The sequence below is a fragment of the Haemaphysalis longicornis genome, unplaced genomic scaffold (genome assembly GCF_048455015.1).
Source record: "Haemaphysalis longicornis isolate Haplotype H1 unplaced genomic scaffold, Haemaphysalis longicornis Haplotype H1 scaffold_7, whole genome shotgun sequence".
Taxonomy (NCBI): Eukaryota; Metazoa; Arthropoda; class Arachnida; order Ixodida; family Ixodidae; genus Haemaphysalis; species Haemaphysalis longicornis.
The window spans coordinates 95,779,335-95,791,893 of NW_027526422.1; the positions used below are offsets into that span (position 1 = coordinate 95,779,335).

At 48.2% G+C, this 12,559-nt stretch overlaps 1 protein-coding gene across 1 annotated transcript in view; it reads right to left on the bottom strand.

Annotated features, from left to right (window-relative positions):
• Positions 1-12,559, bottom strand: part of LOC144146134 (uncharacterized) — a 42,311-nt gene that overhangs the window by 8,138 nt on the left and 21,614 nt on the right. The window lies entirely within an intron of this gene.

The following is a 12,559-nucleotide window of genomic DNA, read 5'->3' on the forward strand; positions in this document are numbered from 1 at the left end:
CTCAAGGGGATTGGCAAAGAAGATTTGTTTCATTAACAAGAACGAGATAAGGTAAAACAGTACAGCCGAAGAAAGAATTTAGTACGCAGATTTAAGAGAGAAAGGGGGAAAAAGAGGAACGAGACAGCCTGATCGGAATCATTTTAGCACGGCAGACGAGCCGTCTCTGAAATGAAGGAATGGATGGCGTGACAGACATCCCCATGGCAGTGGCCTAGCTTCGTGCCCCCAAAAGACAGAAGCACTTGGAGAGACAATGGCAGTCCAAGACGTCGCAGGGGAGCCTTCAGCAACCTTCTTCGATTATTGGAGAATCGGCAGCAAAAAAGGAAGAAATTTTCATCCGATTCAATTTCATGGCAGAAGTGGCACAAGCGTGAGGTTGTTAGATCTGCCCGATATAGGTACCGATTAAGTGGGGGACACCACAACGAAACGAGGTCAGTGAAACTTTGCACAAGCGAGTTTGGCAAAGGCTTCTTTTCCAACAGAACCTGAGATGTTCGACGTCTGGAGAAGTGCGCAGCCCGTGATCAGACACGTCCTGGGCCAACAGGTTTTGGCGATAACGGGCTAGCAACACACAAGCAAAGGGGTAAGCACTTCCACAATTGGTAAAGTCAATGCCATTTTTGTTATCTTATCAGCGGCTTCATTAAGGGCTAATCCACAGTGGCCAAGCAGCCAACCAAAACCTAATTGCCCGCACATGAGTTTGAACGGAGGAGTAAAAAGTTTTAAGCATGGGACTGACAGTTTCCGAGGAAAGGACCATGCGCACGGAATGGGAATCAGTGAGTACCATCACTGAAGATTGCGCGGCATCGAGTTTCAGTTGTTGTTGTCGTTGTTCCTCTTCTAGTGGCACATACCCACTTGGGGGATTGGCCAAGAAACGGGGTGGCTTTTTGGGGCTAAAACGCCCACCTCATGGCCCTATATAAGTTTCAGGACGGCAAGATCGTGCAGCGTGTGCGCACGAGACGCGCCTTGTCCTTCTTCTCTTCTCTTCTCCTTGCTTCGTTGGTTGGTTGGAGCAATCAAGCAATCACAAAAATGGCGCGCACCCGCTCTGGGGGATTGGCCAAGTCTCACTGTGGTCTCAGTGTTGAAGAAGCTTACGAATTGAAACTAAGGGAAATTAGAAGTGAGAAAAAGGGGAGGAAAAGTGATGCTAGTAATTTGAGAACCTAACAAAAGGAAACAAAAATTCAATGCTGCTGTAACAACAGTTATTTTAATATACAGAAAAAAATGATTGATGCGATTGACTAAAAATGCAAGCGAAATAAAAATGCAAGCGAAATAAAAGAGTGAAGAGCGCGAAGAACGTCCCCGTTGCTCCAATGAAGCCCCACTGATCCGAATGACAATTAATTTGGCACCGATAAAGCAAGACGAAAGTACCCGAGGGAAACCTCCAGGTAACCATTCCGGGGGGAGGAGAACAGTCGGCAAGACAACAGGAAATGTTAAATTGTTTCCTCCTTTCAGATGAGGCGTTCTGCAATTCAGATGAGGCGTTCTGCAGCGAAAGTTGGTTAGCGGGGCCTCGCACAGAAGAGACTGCGCAAAGTCGCATTTCCACGAGTATACCGGAGGTGCTCAATGTCTGGGCAGCCAGAGATACTGTCTGGTGGGAAGCTATCCAGCGAACTGTACTCTCAAAACCTAGTTGCAACCTGTGCCATGGGAGGGGGGGGGGGCACAGCATCAACCAGAGGTACATTTAAAGCTACGCCTGCCAGGTAAACTGCGGTTTCGTTAGGTTCAATGCCTCTGTGTCCTGGGACCCAGACCAGACAGATTTCCCTGACATGTGCCGCTGTCGATCGCTGCCGACAGCGATCGGCGAAGTAGAGTAACGGTTGGAGAAGATAGAATGTAGCAGACCCGAAAAAGAATCCGTCACAATGATCACCTAGGAATGTTCTTCTCTGAGTTTTCGGAGAGCGAGCGCGATTCCCAAAAATTCTGCCAAATATATTGACGTGAAATTTCTAAGACGCAGAGGAAATGCTCATTCAAGCGCAGGTGAAAAGATACCTCCATTAGCTTTTTAGTCTCGAATAGACGCATCTGTATGTGGCCACAACCACATATGTCGGGAACTCTTCTAGGTGGTTTGCTAAAATGCGAGGTACCATTCTCTCCGGCAAGTATTTGGCATTGGAGGGAAAAATGCCCGAGGAGAAGAATATGAGGAATATGATCATGATGCCATTGGAGTGTTGACGCGGAGGGGGGGGGGGGGGGTAGAGAATATAGAGATAAAGCGTTGGATCCGCGCCCCAGTTGGAGCTAATAGATTGAACTTACTTTCCAAGTGAACTTTCCAAACTAAGTGAACTGTGGAGGAATCCCGAATTACCGACTAATTGCGGCTACCGTATCAATTCAAGCGACATGTCGCAAACCTCTCATTGAACAAAGGCAATTAATCAGTCTCTCTTTTTACGGGTGTTCACTGTCTTTTTATTGTATTTTTTTTTTCATTCGTGGCGCACACCCACGGGGAGGGTGGTCCAAGAAAAGAGAATTTTTAGGCCAGAATGCTCATGGAACAAGAACGAAAGCGTAAATGTTTAATCTGAAGAAAAGACCACGTGGTAAGTCGTATCATGTGGTCTCGCGACCTTTCTCGTGGTGCTGGTGTCGCATGCTTCCTGCCGGTTCTGTGGAAGGACATTCTCGTAGTCAGTCGGGGTCATGACCACAAGCTGGCGCACAAGACAAGAATGGAACGGAGGACACGCGCCCTGTCCCGTGTTCCTCAATTATCTTTCGTACTGGTCTCAGTGTCTGCATTTCCTTTTGAAGCAAAGCTTTACTAAACTAGTCAAGACGAGTTTCGCTGTCACCAACAATTTCACCTCCATTTGACCGCAGCTGTGAAGTAGCCTTGTCAACGTCACGTGACTCGCCGCCGCCGGCTTGGCGCATGCGCTCTCCGAAGCTGAGTCGCCATCTGCACACGTGACTCGCCGCGCGCCTGGCTAAAGGAGAGCCGCGCTCGCCTAGTCAGTGAGAGCTTGGGCATGGATGAGAGCGAGGCCTGGGCGTCTTCTCTGAGCATTGCGCGAGAACGGGGGCTTTAAGCCGTCATCGGTAAGTGACGTATGGCCAGCCCGCAGATATCGCCCGGCGACTCTGATAATCAAGACCTAACCAGGCTAAGCCAAGTTTTAGCTTTGTATATCCAGGGCTAGCTGAGCGAAGCCGCAGCCATTTTTTTCTTTTTACTCGGCCACATAAATGCAAGCGAACTTGCTTCCCGGAGAGATCACCTTTGTGACTTTCGTTGTCATCTATGAACCAGGGCCGTAGTTCCTGTGTGCACTAATTAGGAATCAAATTGTCAAATGAATGGGCGTAAGAACTCCGCACTACCAAGAGTTCCCTGCAGGGTGTCATCACTACAATGCTCCAGAATGGCTAATCGAAGTGGTGCGTATTCGGCCAATGATGTGGCCGAGCATTCAGTCCATGTTTAAAACGCAGACATTCGATACACAAGAGGATAACACGAGCGCTTTAAACACGAATCAGATCCAACTAGCTCAACTTTGCGCTCTACGAGCATTCAATTTGAGTAAAAAGGACATCTGCAGTGGGACATTACGCAATGCAAGACGCCTTGCACTCCTTGCGTGTTGTGCCTGTGCACATGTAGTTTTTAGTCAACTCATATTGTAACGGCGAAATTTGTCCAATAATATATACCTGCCGCTACGGTAGCATGATGATCGCAGTGAAGACGTCGAGACGTCAGAATAGGTTTAAGGTTAACTTGTGTACTCTACTGATGACATTTATTGTTCTTTAACTCGTACAAATTTGAAGGAATAGACTCATTACATCAAATGAGAAAAACAGTCAATAGAGCAAGGGTACTTAACGGGACGTGGCTGACTGAGTCGCGGTCTCCCGGCATAAAGGGCCTGACGACGGGTCGGAGAGTTTCTCAAGTGAGTGCAGGCCGCCCGCTCCGTGAACCCGGCGGAGAGGGTTTATATTCACTTCATGCGGACTCGTGGAAAAAAAAAACGCATTCTGGCCCCACTTTCTGCAGCCAATCGAGGAGACGCTTGTAAACACCAATCAGCCATGCTCCCGCCAAAGTGAAAAGGACCAATCAAACGCAGACAAAAGGTTTGAAATCGAAAACGCGCGCTTGGAGAATTATTGACGTAGAGAAAGTAGATCAGACAAAACACTGAAGTAAACAGTGTAAAAGACAGAAAGGTGGTCCGAACCATCACCGAGGACCGGGACCCGGAGCCCGAAAGCGACCAGCCCATACGCCACGGGGGATACGGAAGGCCGCGGCCGCGCCGAAACCCAAGCCGGGCCGATGGCCCCCCTTAAAGGGACACTGAAGTGAATTTGTCAAGCTCCCGTTTTTGCTTGCACTGCGTAGACTGGCTCAAATTAGCACAGTTTTCATCGTTTATCCGGTTGACTAATCGGTAATTATTTTACAAAGCGCGAAAGAAGAAAAACTACCATGCGTGGTTTGCGGCGGCCGCACCAACTAAGCTGTGACGTTGGGAGGAGGGGGCACCGTGATTGGACGATGACCAAGGTTAGCAATCAAACAAGTTTCGGTTTCGGTTTCGGTTCTGTAAAACAACATGTTTGACATCCGATGGCATCGTTGGATGGGCATTCTCAATATCACAGTAATCGTAGTACCGCGCTTCTGCCATGTTGTCGGCTGTAAAATGCATAAGATAAGCCTCCCAGGACGGCTTAGAATTGTAGCATTCATTAGGTGAGCCCTACGCAGTGCATGAACGCCCTCCGCGTCCCCGCAGACGCTCAAACTTTTTCACCATATTTGGAGCTTGCCTCACTCATGCCTGTATCGTAAAAAGGCGTGTTCGCACCAGTCCAAGGGCCTGTTGATTCTGGCCTGTGCCCACTGCCCGCAAGCAGTCGGTGCTTATGGCAACAGCACGCCAACGAGAACTCGCTAGCGCGCCGGTGCCAGCCTGCGCGAGTTCTGTGGACTAGTTCGTGGAGCAATGAATGTTGCGGCCCAAAAAAAGGTGAACCCAGTATAGAAAACATCGGCGAAAAACGAAAAAGTGAACTTATATATAAAAAAAGCATGAACCCGCTGGGATTTGAACTTGTGACTGGCAAAACACTTCTGGTGACATACCTAGCGCTCCAGACAACTAGGCTACGAGCGGGCGATGCCGAACATGGAAATATAAGCTATATAATGTATAAGCAGTTTACACTTTTATTTAGTTTTAGTATTTCAAGCAGCTTAGGTGACTATTTGTTGTATTGCGCTCGTGCAGTAAGCGTCCCCCGAGTTTCCACAATAGCTCACGTCTAGCAATTTCATTTCGTAGACGGAAAAGCGTTCGCAGATGCGTAGTCATGCTGCTGACCGCTGTGCTTGGTCGCCCAGCGCAAAAAAGTGCTTCCCGCGCCCTAGTTTTACGCTGTACGGTAAAAATATCAGTTGATTTTATTTCCTTAGTACCTATATTGACTTCCCTGACTCTTCTCCCCCTTCAAGAGGCCTTATATTTTCCTACTGGCGTACCAGTCAGCGAAGCGTCGCATGTGCGCTTGTGCAGCGCTTGTGTGAAGCGACCTTGACTTGGAGCTAGATACAGTGTACAAACTAACCAAGTAAAGAAAGGCACATTCTTCCATTCCCAAACGTGTTGTGGCTTAGTTTCAACTGATCGAGCGAATTGCGACGACCCGTCGGCGGCCGGCGGACTAAACGCTGGGCCGACTGACTCGGTCGCGGAAGGTCGGCGAGCCGTGCAGTAGCGCAGCCAATTGCCAGCTCCTCTCCTGCTGACGTCACACGAAAACGCCACAGAAAATGGGTGAGCGTAAAGAGAGGAGGACAGCATTTTCGAATTGATTTTTCTACTAAATAGATTCGCATAAACGCACTCAGAGTGGTCGAAACAGGGTCTAGGGACTCCGGACTACAATTTGCGCTCGTAATCCCGCATTGTTTACAAATCACTTCAGTGTCCCTTTAACAGCCGCGTCTTCCGGTCGGTCAGCGCGGACGCCGCATGCCTTTCTTAGATAAAGATTAGTAGTAGCATCTCGACTATGCCAGGATATACGTAGCGTCAGCTAAGGTTCAGCTGGTTATTCTTAGCTTTCCTGGTTGTCTAGGATTATTTATTTATTTATTTATTTATTTATTTATTTATTGTACTCCTCAGGGCCAAAGGCATTTCAGAGGGGGAGTGGGTTACAAAGAAAGAAAAAAAAATAATACAGTGCAGTGAATATCATAACAACAAAAACCTTAAATTGTTCCTGAATATACAATATTAGCTATATTCTCGCGAAAATTCAGGTTAGCATTATTATTAACGATGACACGGGGAAGGTGGTTCCATTCGCGGGATGTACGGGGGAGAAATGAATGACAGAAGGCTTTTGTGTTGCACGATTAAAGACCAACTTTGTGAGAGTGATCAATGCGATGGGAAGTGTACTGAGGTGGTGGAATTAATTTACAGAGTTCCGGGTGGTGATACAATTTATGGAACAAGGTTAGACGAAAAAGCTTTCGTCGAGAAGACAACGTAGGTAGGCCAAGTGTATTTCACATTGCTGTTATGCTTGCACCTCCGATATAATTGGAGAAAATAAAGCGAATTGCATTGCTCTGTACAAGTTCAAGTGCAGTTGTTAGCATTTCGTGAGTGGTATCCCATATCGGCGTGGCGTACTCTAATTTTGAACGTACTAGTGTTGTAAAAAGCAACAGTTTAAGTTCGGACGGAGCGTTAAAAAAGTTTTGCCTTATATATCCCAGCATACGGTTAGCATTGTTAATAACGTATTCGATGTGAAGGGCCCAGGACAAGTTTCATGTGATGTGAACGCCAAGGTACTGATAGGAGACAACAAATTCTAAAGCGGAGTTATTTTGAAAATAAAGTGACGGAGTGGTGTTTGTACGGGATACTCGCAGGACTTTGTATTTGTTAGTGTTGAGCTCCATTCGCCATTCATGACACCAGTTAGCGATACTAGTAAGATCAGACTGAAGAATTGCGCAATCGTTGTCAATGTTAATTTCTCGGAAAATGACACAACCATCAGCAAAAAGATGGATTTTAGAAGCTTGATTATCATGCTTACTGCTGCTTCAATGACACACACACGGTATACGCATTATGTGACACATGTATATTTATGAAGCGGCTCCGGCGCAGCGTCACCAATCGCCCCAAAGCTAAGCTGGTTCCACAGGCGCACGCCGGTGTTGCTGCGACGCACGAGCCATCGGTTGCATGCCCGGCCACCCCTCGCATGATCATCAAGTGGACCGGGTCGCCACGTGCGGAACGGAGGTCGGCGAAGACGCTGGGCGCGTGGGGTGTGTGAGAGACGCCGGGCAGCGAGCAACGTTCTGTGCGCCGTGTGACGTAACTGCTTCTCGCGCATGCGCAGCACGGCTCTCCAGGAGCCACGCGAAACTGCTGAACCTCGGCCAGTGTATCTCACGCTGCAAAAACAGGGCTTGGCGGCCCAAGAGGGTTGCTCCAAAATAGAAAAAAAAAAGCAAACTGAACGGGGGCTTCGCGACAATATGTTGGACTTCGCAATTCGCCGAATTGGACACTACGCCATTAGATTGTTCATGCTGGAGCATTGTAGCGAAGAAGCCCTATGGGGACTTCTTGAGCGCATTTAAAGGAGCCATGAGGACAAAACACAAGTTCCGTCCATTCGAAAGACTGCCTCGATAGAATCATACTGACATCACTTTTACCGCACTCTTCGCTCAAATAAGCTACACAATTAGAAAAAAAAAAAACCGGAATGGCCATGCGACCCACTAGCTCATTTCCCGCAAGAGAACCTATGATGTCATATGAGCCCAACTGTGCAATTGGCTGAGGAAGGAAAGCAAACGCAAATTCGGCACAGCTTATAGGCTTTCCGAACGAACTATTTGCGCTTAAGTGTAATGCATATTCATTTTACAGCAGTAAGAATGAAAGTTACGAAAACGCGCGTAAGCATAGAAGCACCGATGCTCACTGATGTTGGCACTGGGCGCACTATGCTTGTTTTAGCTGCACAGCACTCCGCCGCTTTGAAGTTGTTTTACATGACACTGGCCGATTGGCGTAAGCGGCGTTGTCTTACGTGACCCTGTTTGTCGAGGATACCCCATATTTCACGAAACGATCACTTTCTACAGTAACAAAAACACGGCGGGTGCAAATACGCTCAAAAAACAAAGCAACGGCGGGCAATGGTTCGTGGATGACTATAGTAGCGCCATCTGGGAGGGCCAGGGGTTTCCCCAGGCATCGAATCAAGGGGGGGTGTCTCAATGGCTCTGGGGGGGGGGGGGGGGGGGGGTTCATAAACTAGAAAAGCTGTTTTTTATCCCACTAGTTAAATAATAGACGTCTGTTAACCAAGCGCTCATCCCCGTGACGTGCGTTTCTCATTTTCTATATATATATATATGTACACCTGAGAGGCGGTGCTTTCTATTCAATCTAAGAAAAAAACAAATTTAGAAAAATTCATTTTTTTACCATGAAAGGTCCGTATTCAGTTGTTTTTTAATTTCTCGCCATTTTTCAACGTATAAGGACATTTTCGAACTTGTTACCAGGGCCAGTGACGAAATTTGAGTTCTTGAAACAATGTTTAGGTAGTACACGAAAGCCTTTGAAAGCCTTTTTTGTGTGCACATACGAACTTGCCACGAGCTGTCGAAAAAGAGGAAATAAATACGTGCAACGCTAACAGCAAGCTCGGGGGGCGCACTTTTGTTTATTTTGCCCGAGGCTGCTGCCAAGAATAGCAGACGGGCAGCCCACGCATGCGCAGATCATATACTGAAAAGAGTGAAATTTGGGGATTCAAGGGGGGGTGTCCAGAAAAACTAGGGGGGGTCTACACACCCCCTAGGGGGGGTGTAGGGAAATCACTGGGGAGGGCTGACGGCAAGCAAGGCCGCAAACCCGAATGACGCAATGGAAGTTCGCTTGAATACACGCGCTTATGACTTCATTGCTAACATTACGAAAACACGCGATTTGGCGGGAGAATCAAAATTTTAACCTAGATTGCTTAATTTCTCAGTGAATACGGCATCATTTGCTGCCGGACAAGCGCTGGGGCACCATAAAACGCGAAATCTTTCGTATAAAACCAACTTGTATTCTGTCTTCATGGCTCCTTTAACACAAGCACTCAAGTTTTTATTTTGCGCTAACAGTGAGGATACAAATTATACTTTGATTGGAATAAACACTGCGGACACTTTTTGCAGCATTGAAGCGCGAAAGCAGCTGCCACCCGACTCAGTGATTCTGAAGAGCGTTCATACTGTCGCCGAGCCCCCGTTCAGTTTGCTTTTTCTATTTTGTAGCATCCCTCTTCGGTCGCCTAGCCCTGTTTTTTCTAAGAAACGCATGCGGAGTGTGTCTTGTGCGCTGACCGACCCGAGGACGCGGCTGTCTAGAGGGACCATCGTCCCAGCTTGGGTTTCAGCGCTGCCGCGGCGTTCCATACCTCCCGTGGTGTGTGCGCTGGTCGCTTTCGGGCTCCGAGTCCTCAATGTACTTCAGACGACCTTTCTGTCTTTTCCACTGTTTACTTTAGTGAGTTTTGTCTGATCTACTTTCGCCACGTCAATAATTCTCCAAGCACGCGTTTTCGGGTTCAAACCTTGTGTCTGTGTTTGATTGGTCCTTTTCACTTTGTTGAGAACATGGCTGATTGGCGTTTACAAGCGTCTCCCCGATTGGCTGTAGAAAGTGCCTTACTCCCCGCTGTCCGCGCGTTCCAGAATACACTTTTCCCCCCAATACGTTCCCCACCGGACCGCTTGACGCAGATATAACGCGGCTCCGCCGGCTATAGGGGGCGGCGGGCGGCCTGCACCCGGACTCACTTCAGAAACTCTGCCGCCCGTCGTCGGGCCCTCTCACCGTGAGGCCGTGATCCAGTCAGCCATGTACCGTTAAGTACTCTTAATCTTTTGACTGTCTTTCTCATTTATGTAAAAAGTGTATTGTTTCAAGTTCGTATGTGCTAAATGTCATCACTGGTACCAGTAAAGTAAACAAGTTAACCTTAAAACTTCTTCAACGCCTCGACTGCTTCACTGCGATCAGCATGCTACCGTAGCGGCAGATATTTGACCAAATTTCGCTGTTACACTATCGCAGAGGCATGAAGTTTGTTTACTTGATGGGTGCAGAGTGAAAGTGGATTAAAATATCTGCAGAAATTTAGAGAATTGTCTGCTAATGCGTAGCATTCTTATGGTGCTTGTCAAGAGCGTGATTTTTTACAGCCATATATGGCTATGAGTAGCGAAATACGTTGGATTATTTTATTCTTTTTAAGTGTGATTTCGTTTGTTTCTACCAATCATGAAGATTTATACAATTATACGAAGTGCACTTTTACATTGATAATTTTGTTTTTTACGAAGATGCAAGGCGTACTGCGAAGTTGGTCGGTTTACGGTATTTCTTTATTCGTATTCTTAACGTTGGGGGCTTTCGTGTTTATTACTCGGGTTTGGGGGAGATGTATACGATGCATATTTTTGGATTTTGTCCAATCAATTTGTGAAAATTTAATTTCTCTATTATTCCTTTTCTTTTGTTTCTCAAAAATCTGTCTGGCCATTTTTAATCTCCATTTACGTTATTATAACAATCAAAGGTGAAACTTTCGCTGAATTCGCATTTTTGTGGAAATGCACGGCATTAAATGGTCCTGGCTGTGGGGGTGGGTACTCGGAAAAGAATGCTACGCATTAAAAGAACCGCCCCAGTTTGCTTATTCCCTAGGTGTATACTTGCCAACGTGTGTATACACTGGAACGAATGCTACGGTTGCGGGGATAGCTTTTTTTCCCCCGCCAGACTGCAGTATTAAGTGATCCCCGGTGTGAATTTTCCCCACGTTCGCATACACCGCATTCCAGAACCTGCGGTGTCGCTTGACACTTGCGTCCAAAGTATCTTTAGCACTGACTGCAAAGAACTTAAAACGCGCTCGTGCGCACAAATAAACGCGAAAGAAGAAATAGCCAAAGACAGCAGACTTTACGACTGCGCGACATTCCGGGCAGCTAAAGTTTCTCCCCGATCCCATTTCAAGAGCGTCGCAAGCGCCGCGCTTGGCTGAACACGGGAAATGCTGGGAGGCTGTCCTGAGCGGCGGGCGCGCTGGCGAGTGGCGTAGCAGGCTTATTAGGAGAGCGATGATCGTGATGGGCGGAACACCTACTTGATAAAGCAGCCCAAAGAGGAATGTCCGCATCCGCCATAAGATAATGGGTACCCCGCTTACTGCTCCCAGTTTTGCGCTTAATCTTGCTGGCGTCTTTAGCCGTTTATTCAGCCCATCTCGTCAAACAAGTTTGCCGACGGCGTATTATTTAGGCTTTTTCCCGGTCTGAGTGGCGTTGGCGTGATGGACGCAGTCCGGAGTGGGCACGTGTGCGCCGAGCGGTGCAGGTGTCGGGCGTTTCGAGGGGCTGGTCGTGCTAGCGAGTGAAGACCACGCGAGCGGACGCACAGCCAGACGTGCGAGCGCACAGGTGACAGGTTCGTACGCCGCCGGCATAATAAAGCGGGTTCCTTCCCCTTCCGTTGAAAACATTGGAATACTTTCCTCGAAACTCGCGTCGTGTGAGTGACTGACCGTGTCGTTTCTATCTACTGTGCGGCTCCCCGGGCATGCCGCTGTCCCGCTGCAATTTACAGCACGTTTGAGCGCGAAAGGGTTCTTCCGACGACGGACGAGCACGTGGCTTCGCAGTGGCAAGAGGAGTTTACGCGGGAATTTCGAACACAGCGCGGGGGAGAGACTTCCATTGGAACCGCAGTCTCTTTACCTTGCAAGCTAGGGCGCTGTGTTCGAAATTCCCGCGTAAACTCCTCTTGCCACTGCGAAGCCACGTGCTCGTCCGTCGTCGGAAGAACCCTTTCGCGCTCAGAGACTTCCATTGGAACCGCAGTCTCTTTACCTTGCAAGCTAGGGCGGAGGAAGCCTCTCAGCGGAACGAATTCATGCTGACGAAGGCAGGAGGAAAAACCCCAGTGCGCATGATGTGTTCAGTGTTCGCGAAAGAAACACAGTTGATGCAAGTACATTCTCTTAGTATATGGCTTTAGCGTCTTGGAGCGCTAACTTGAACCACGCGGGACGAGTCGGCTGTTGTCCTGCTAGGCTTTCCACGTCGCGACTGTCATAACAAGGCCACCCAGAAAAAAAAAATCCCGTTAGAAATAATTGGTGAGAACGCTGAAGGAGGTGGCAGATGAGGGGTGTAATCATACATATGCAAACCCACATGCGCATTCCTCTACTATCCGCGCGTTTCGTCACGGGGGCCGGCTCCGGCTGCTTCGTGACGCTGTGTTACGAAGCGCAGCATCCCGATCCCGTTCGTCGTTCCGCCAATTCGAAACGACCCACACGGGGAAGGCCATAATCATGACGGTGACGATGCACTCTGCCGCGCACGTACGTACGTACGTACGTGCTGGCATCCCGACTACTTCAC